General features: G+C 40.9%; 2 long non-coding RNA genes across 2 annotated transcripts in view; both read right to left on the bottom strand.

The window, feature by feature from the left end:
• LOC123970087 overlaps window positions 1-3,828 on the bottom strand; it is an 18,137-nt gene extending 14,309 nt beyond the window's left edge. Inside the window, exon 1 of the long non-coding RNA XR_006824870.1 lies at window positions 3,580-3,828. This is a non-coding gene — a long non-coding RNA (uncharacterized LOC123970087). The remainder of the gene's footprint in view (window positions 1-3,579) is intronic.
• On the bottom strand, window positions 1,686-2,772 carry LOC123970081. Its single transcript, XR_006824867.1, has 4 exons — window positions 2,622-2,772; window positions 2,431-2,518; window positions 2,256-2,313; window positions 1,686-2,053 (listed from the first exon to the last, which is right to left on the bottom strand). It is a non-coding gene; the product is annotated as an uncharacterized LOC123970081 (long non-coding RNA).
• Window positions 3,829-8,505: the final 4,677 nt, after the last annotated feature.

Genomic DNA, 8,505 nt, shown 5'->3' with positions numbered 1-8,505 from the left:
TGGCTGAAGTTAACACAGGGTAAACCAATTCTGGTTCATCCCCTCTCTCTCAGGTCTGTGATTCTTAGAGTGCAGTCGTTTTTATCACAGTGAGAGTCCACATGACCTGCATACTCTGAGTCAGCTCTTGATAATGCTTTTTCAAGTGATTTTAGGGCACAGGTCTCAGTATAAGCCTCTCCCGAGTTATTCAGACCCTGCACCACTGTAACACAGAGAAGATCAGGGAGCACAATTAATTCTTCTTGTTTGAAAAGATGTATCCCTGCTCTCTACAGATCTGCTCCCTCACACACCTACATTAGAATACTGTTTGTGGATTTCAGCTCACAACACCCCATTAGTTGTCAGTTTTAATCATCATAATTAAATGAAATAAACATTTGAAATATATCAGCCTGTGTATAATGAATTAATATAATATCCAAGTTTCACTTTTTGAATGGAATTACTGAAATAAATCAACTTTTTGATGATATTCTAATTATATGACCAGCACCTGTATATATCATTTCATGTCTCATCTCACTTTCCTAGCCATAATCACAATCCTTAGAAGTATTCCTACTCTGTTAGTATAATTTTGATGTGTAGGGCTCTACAAACAAGTTAGCAACAATAAATATGCAACATCTGGTTAGACTTTCAAAATAAAATTTGTGGTTAACGTTGTGAAACAGCACAGGATTTACATTGTGAAACATTGCAATTTGGTTAAGTTTAGCCACCAAAAGTATTTGCTTAGGTTCAGGAAAACGTCATAGTTTGGGTAAAAATAGCTACGTAACCTACTTAACTTTACTAAAAACCATTAATGTTGTTTCACGCAGTAAACAAACACTGGCTTCGCACACCAGCCAGCCCCAACCACCTCCTTCCTAGGACTTTGTTATTTATATCGTACACCTGCTTTTAGTGTTGATGAATCACACAGGGATTCCCCGTGTGTTGAACTATGATGATAAGGGGCTTCACAGTACAGTAAACTGACACCAAGAGGTCTTCACCATGCGTCTATATCAAGCGGGAAGCTTCCAGTCTGATATGCAAATCGAATGTGGAAGTCCCTTAAACCTGCATTCTATCAAATAGCCAGCAGGGAGCGACTCTTCTGGTTGCAAAATGAATTCCGGCTCCATTAGAAATAATGTAATAAGGTAAAATGAGGCTACTTCTCAGCTTATTTATTCCCTCAGTAAACACTTTCCTAATGAGTTTATGGTCTCAATCGCTAGTTTGAAGTCTTCTTCAATATAACATAATGTTCATTTAGTAAATTATGGTCCCATTTAGAGGAAAATAGACCATAAAGCAGAGTATGCTTCAGGGTGGGATCATCTGTGATGGCGACTTGTCAATCAGGTTAGAGTGACTCGTACCGATGATACTGTGTAAATTTAACCAGCGCTGTTGAAAAAGCGTATTAGGAGTTGGCTGTTCACTTTCTCTGGTGAGTACATCTAGTTTTAGACTGTTGTTCGCTAGACAAAATTGTCAGTCCTGTTAACGTAAATTACAGATGCCCCTAGCTAAGACAGCTAAGAAGCTCCACACATGGCCATTAGCTCCACCGTTTAGTCCAAATATGGTCACGTTGCAAAAAAAATCAATATGGCGGCGCCCTACCGGCCAAACTTTTATATACGGTCTATGGTCTATATGTGACGACTGAAGAGTGAGAATGATTGGTTTTGAAAAGACTTTATTGACTTTCTCTGCCAGGACAGGTGTAATGTGAAAGGGCAATCAGTTTTTCATAAAAGCAAATTATTACATAAAAAGTAAAAATATCATTTATTTAATATTCATAATATGTTAAACCCTGAGCGTATGTAATGTACCTGGACAGGTAAAACTACAGCTTACATTCTACTTAAATCCTCTGCTATGCTATTGCTGACTACCTGTGCTGCTAATAAAAAGTAAAAAGTAAAATATTTGGAGTTCCTCCATATCCCCCTGTTCTCCACTGGAGTACTTCAACGCTGTACTTCTGAAGAAATTCACATTCCTTTTTGATTCAACGTTTAGGCATTGGACAATCAGACTCCAACTGATGGGGAAAAAAACAAGATGAGAGTCAAAGGCCTCATAAATGGAATTTGGATACAGTTAGATTTTATATTAAAATATACCCAGACATGTTTAAACCAAATTTGTTTCCTTAAATCGCTCTTTGCCTCTGAATGTATAAGCCAACAAATTACAACCCTGGTAGAGTAAGTTCTGTCACTGTAGCCCAGCAGCTTTCTCACCTCTATAGTCTCTATCGGTTCCTTTGGTTCCCTGGTGGAGCTCAGAGTTTTCTTCTTCCTGATTTAAATCAAAAAACAAATAAACAAATATTTTAATTGACAACTCCAAAACTAGCAAAGTAAATATTCAAAGTAAAAGATCAGTAATGGAACTGGTTCATTCTTATAGTTTCACCTCATCCACAGACAGAACAGAAGCAGAGGAATCGGCATCACAACCACCAGAGTCAACCTGATGATATTTATTATCATTGTTGATTTCTCTAGAAATGGAGATTCAGTTATTAGTTAAACTGTGCTGGAACCTTACTGGTAGGGTCTGATTTGTAAATCACTTTGCGAGGGAATGCTCAAAGACAAACATACCTGCCACAACAGTCAGATGTAAGGTGGAGTTATGACGTCCTCTTCTGTTCTGGGCTTCACAGTAATAATTCCCACTGTGTTCAGCTCTGATGTCAGTGATGGTGAAGTTCTGTCCTGATGCTTTTGGTGAGTCTTCATTCTCCTTGTACCAGGTGTATTTAGCTGCTGGGTTAGCATCACTGCTGCAGGTCAGAGTCACTGAACTGCCCTCCACTATCTCAGCAGAGGGACTCACTGACACAGAGGGGAGATCTGAAGGATCTGGAGTAGAGCATGTATGGAAAAACAGGCTTGTTAAGGCAAACAAGGTTGTTGTTTTTAGTGCCACCTACCGGGAGGGACACCAAATAGAAATATTAATAACAGATTACGATAACAGGATGTCATAATTTATCTGATGAGCTATCTATTAATGTGCAACTTGATTTGCTGTGCTGCAAGTTTAACATAGTAAGGGAGAAACTGTGTAGTAACTAACTATGACATTAAGTGAAAATACAATATTAACATGTTTTACTATATCAGAATGGATAAGAGAGGCATTTGCATGTTGAATTACTCCCAAACCATTAAAGCTGTAATCTCAATGTCCCAATGAAAATATTTCCTCTAAAGAGTCAAAATATTTTTCCATTGTGTCCAGGCGATTATTACTGGGAGTTTCCCATTCTCCTGCTTAGATGTAATTTGGCATCTGACAGACAGACCTATCAACAGAACTGAAACCTAAATTCAACTTCAATTCAACAATGTTATCAAAAGCAGATGAGAAGTACTGATGATTGGATGATACTGAGGCTTTCTCCAACTACACCTGCTGATTCTGTGTTCCTCCTGCTAATAATATATTCAGCCTCTCTTCCATGTCAACAGCACTGTGCCATGATTGCTGTCATCAAAGTGTGAATAAAATCTTCTCCTGCAAAGACTGGACAGATTTAAGCTGTGTTCCACTTACATTTCACATTAATGATGTATTTAGTTGTCCTCCTCCCCAGCTGGTTCTCAGCTGCACAGTAATACTCTCCAGAGTCAGAGGACTGGATGGAGCTGAAGACAAGCTGTGGTTCTTCACTGAGCAGAGTTTGGTTCTCCTTGTACCAGGTGTATTTAGCTGCTGGGTTAGCATCACTGCTGCAGGTCAGAGTCACTGAACTGCCCTCCACTATCTCAGCAGAGGGACTCACTGACACAGAGGGAAGCTTTGGAGCATCTGGAGAAGAGATGAACATGAAGTACTTATAGATTAGATAATGTTATCGATTGACTATTTTCATAAAAACTTTCTTTTTGATTATCTCTAGTATTTGTCACAGCAGCTGTCCAGAGTGCTGATACTGGAGCTGTCTCAGGTTTGACTCCTTCAGGTGAAAACTGACAGCCAATAAAACATCTCCACACAATTGTTTCTATATACAGGATGCTCGTTGTGTTCAGGTCCTGTTTATTGAGTCTGTTCGTCCTGACAGTCTTCTCAGATATGTTTTGTAAATAATTCTACATAACAGACTGTATAAAATTATTGGGGGTGGGGAGCAACCTTAAAATTAATTTTGGAAGAAAAAATTCCAGACTCTTATTAACACACTCTTTCCTAATATTTCTTTAAACACACAGCTTTTGCATCATGAACTACAAACTTGCTATATTTACAAGACTGAACATGAACCTCATTCTTGTTTGTGTTATGATCCTGTTGCAAAGAGAATTTTGTTTTTATTGTAATAGTTTGCAAACATTACATTTACTTATTTGGGAGATGCTCTTATCCAAAGCAACTTACATTTGACGAACAACATAATCAATAAAGCATCAACATAGTAAGAGATCTACAAGTCACAATAGATTCAAGATTCACTACACAGAAATTCTTATTTTGCTGTCCACATCAAACAATAAATGTAAAATGAAATATGTATAAATAAAAATACAATGAAAATATATGATAAATAAAGATATAAAATAAGCTTCAAATATAAAAAGTGTAAACATCAGATGTAAAAAAAAAAAAAATGACATACATACAGTTCGTCGTTGTGCGGGCAGACGGATTAAACAGTTGTGCAACTGATAAATTATATCCATGTGGAAATTGTGCATGGAGCAATGTGCAGGTGTGCAAAAATAGTGCAATTAACATGTCATGGTACAGTGTAAAGATGGGCATGATTATGGAGTCCACATGCCTATTAACTGTTTAGGAGTCTGATGGCAGTGGGGAAGAAAGAGTTATTCAGTCATGTAGTCCTACATTTCACACTTCTGTACCTCAGAGCCGAGGGTGTAAATAGTTCGTGCTGGGGGTGGCTGGTATCCTTGATAATCCTGTGGACTTTGATGGTAGATGCTCTGCAGTGGAGTCCTAGTGATCTTTTCAGCTGTCTTCACCACTCTCTGCAGGCGCTTGCGGTCCATTGCAGTAGTGCTCTCAACAGTGTACCTGTAGAAGTTGCTGAGAATTTTAGGTGACATACCAAACTTCCTTAGTCTCCTCAGGAAGTACAGCCGCTGTTGAGCATTCTTGACCAGCTGAGTAGGGTTCAGTGTCCAAGTGAGGTCGTCGCTGATGTGGACGCCCAGATATTTGAGGCTGCTCACCTTCTTTACCTCAAGCTCCAGGATGAATAGTGGCTGATGAGGTCTCCTCTCCTTCCTCATGTCCGCTATTACCTGCTTCATTTTTGTCAGTATTAAGGGTGAGGTTGTTGTCCTCGCACCATGCCACCAGGCTGGCCACCTCCCTCCTGTAGGCCGCTTCCTCCTCGCCAGTGATATGTCCTATCACTGCTGTGTTGTCCGTGAACTTCGTTATGATGTTGTCCTTGTGGGAGGCAGCACAGGCTGAGGTTCTGTTGCAGATCCTGACTGACTGGGGCCTGGCAGTCAGAAAGTCCAGGAGCTAGTCGCAGAGTGTGGGGTGCTGTCCAAGTGCAGACAGTTTGTGGGTGAGTTTTACTGTATGAAAAGCAGAGCTGTAGTCAACAATCAGCATTCTGATGTAGGAGTCTTTGTTTTCCAGGTGGGAGAGGGAGTAATGGAGGGCAGCAGCGATGGTGTTGGAGGTTGACCTGTTGGGCCGGTAGGTATACTGCATCGGGTCCAGGGTGTCTGGTATTTTGCTCTGAATGTGGGCCAGCACCGTTCTCTCAAAGCACTTCATTGTGATTGGAGTGAGAGCTACTGGCCTGTCATTCAGAAGTCAGGTGGGTTCTTTTAGAGGAGGAAGGCACGGATAGTTGTTGTTTTAAAGCTGGAAGGTACGGTGTTCTGGCTGAAAGAGAGGTTGAAGATGGAGGAGGGAACATCTGCCAGCTACATGCTCTGAGTGCCCGCCTAGGAATGTTGTCAGGTCCTGCTGCCTTGCGGGGGAAGATGTTACTCAGGGGTCTGTGTACCTGGCCAGGTGAGACTGTTATGGTCTTGGTGGTCTTGTAGTCGGTGATGTGCTGCAGGCTTTGCCACATCCGCCCGGGGTTAGCAGAAGAATAAAAGTGTCCTCCTGAGTGGCTGCCGCCAGAAACACATCCCAGTATGTTTGAGCAAAAGAGGGTGCTCTCAGCCTCTGGAATCCAGAGATTGACTTGTTTGGTGGCAGGGTTTGTCTTGTTTCAGTCTTGCAAGTACAAGAAGTGGGGGCAGGGTGCAGCTCTGTATGCACCACGTATGTTGCTGTAAACAAAAGCCAGAGTATCCTTTTCACGGTTGGGAATGTCTACATGTTGGTAGTATTTAGGGAATACAGTCCGTTGGTTGCACTGGTTGAAGTCAGCATCAGGGTAGCTGAATGGCGTTTTCTGGGACGCTATCTGAGAGCCAGGATTTGGTGAAAATTAGAGCGCAGCACTCTCGCATTTCCCGTTGAACTGTAATCCCGGTTCTGAGCTTGTCCAGTTTATTTTCCAGCGATCACACGTTAGCTAGCAGGAGACTGGGTAGCGGAGGTCGGCTAGCTCTGGCTTTTAGTCTAGCATAAATCCCTCCCTTCTTACCGTACTTACATCGCTGCCTCCGTTGCGCACTCCTTGGGACAGCTTGTTCAGTCGATGCTTCAGGGCCTTCCTGGGAGTGGTGGTGGTGGCCTCGGAAGCGAACAATGTGTTGTAGCTCCGGTATATAAGCAGTGCATGGCAATTATACACTTCAGAGAAAAACACACAAAATAGAAACAGAAGAAAAAGCCGGCATAGATACTAGGAAGAGCAGCAATAAATAATAGTCAGAGCTAATAGCATGTAAGGCATCAATGGGGTAAATATCTAGGGAAAGTTAACGAAATGGTGCAATCAATACAAGAGAATTGTAAGGAGATAGAAGAAGAGCACAGGAAGTGCATGTTCAAGGATAGGGGTTAGAGGTGTTATAAGAGAAAGTGAGGAGTTTTCAAGAGCTTCATCTGATGATTACTTGGATTACTTTATTCAGTCTCTGTAGTTGTTGCAGCACTCGTGTTTTTCGGGTTTATCACTACTGAGATAAAGGCTGTCTGTCTGTTGAGTCAGTCAGGAATATATTTTCAGAAACTGGTGTTATAACCCTGAATTTGGACTAGAAAGCCTAGAAATTTACATTCAGGCCAAACGAGATTCAGATGATGTCGAGTGAAAACATCAACATCAGAAAGGCTGATTGTTAGCTAACGCCGGCGCAAAGTTATGGCTTTCCACATTACTTCACCAGCTAAAGTGATCCATAATACTATTCTGTGTATCACCTGTATTATTATTACTATGTTGATTTAGCCTGCAGGAAATGATGTTATGATACAAAGCAAATGTGGAGCAATTTCTTTTAAAGAGGTGGTATTATGCTCATTTTCAGGTTCAAAATCTTAATTAGGGGTTGTACCAGAACAGGTTTACATGGTTTAATTTTCAAAAAACACCATATTTTTCTCATACTGCACATTGCTGCAGCTCCTCTTTTCACCCTGTGTGTTGTACGCTCCGCTCTTGAGCTACAGAGTGATGCATCTTACTTGTACAAAATCTTTGTTGGGAGTTGCACATGCATTGACCTAGAGTTCAAGTCAAGTCTCAAGTCTCTCGTGGTTATTACGAATGCTGTATCACCTGCTGCGTTCAATCCAGGTTGCTAATAAAACTGCATAGCTATAAGGAATTCTGTAACTGTAACCTGTTTTTCATTTACAGAGCACAACCATGTAATGTGCAATTCAATTATTGACAGCTTATTAAATACTGTAAGTCAGCACACTCCCCAGACTCTTAAACCCAGTGTAACTTTAACTAAATACCATTGTGACGTTGCATAATCAACAATAAACCTGTAACCTGTTTTTAACTTATAGAGCACAACCATGTAGCCTAATGTACAATGTTTACATTAGAAGTTTTAAAGCCAAAGTTTATGATGAATGGCTCAGCAGCTGCCGGTGTTTGTTGTCCTCTCTCACGTGTGGCTGCGCGCAGCAGATGCTATGTGTTACGTAGGCAGGTTATAGGTAACGGAGGGAGGGGAATAACGGCAAGCTGAACAGACGTTCCCTAAAAATAAACATTGTTCACGAGTCCCACACCTCGAGTCCAAGTCGAGTCTTAAGTCTTTTGAGGACAAGTCTCAAGTCGAGTCTGAAGTCACTGTGTGTGTGACTTTAGTCGCACTCGAGTCCGAGTCTCTTACTCGAGTCCCCATCTCTGTAACCTAGCAGGTATAAGTTACAAAAATCACCATATTTCAACTCAATTTTACATAAAAATTGTCCAAACAATTTGAATGTTTGCTCAGTAGCTTTCACATCAGGTGTAACATTAGCATTATAGTTATAACTTTAGCTGTGTTAGCCAACGTTTACAACAACTCCGCACTTGAACAGTCTGTGAAGTTACATTGCCGTGTTTATTTTAAATATAATTCACAACCAATA

The sequence above is a fragment of the Micropterus dolomieu genome, linkage group LG01 (assembly GCF_021292245.1).
Source record: "Micropterus dolomieu isolate WLL.071019.BEF.003 ecotype Adirondacks linkage group LG01, ASM2129224v1, whole genome shotgun sequence".
Lineage (NCBI taxonomy): Eukaryota > Metazoa > Chordata > Actinopteri > Centrarchiformes > Centrarchidae > Micropterus > Micropterus dolomieu.
Note: the sequence above shows the minus strand (reverse complement) of the source record. Positions and strands in the feature narration are given on the sequence as shown.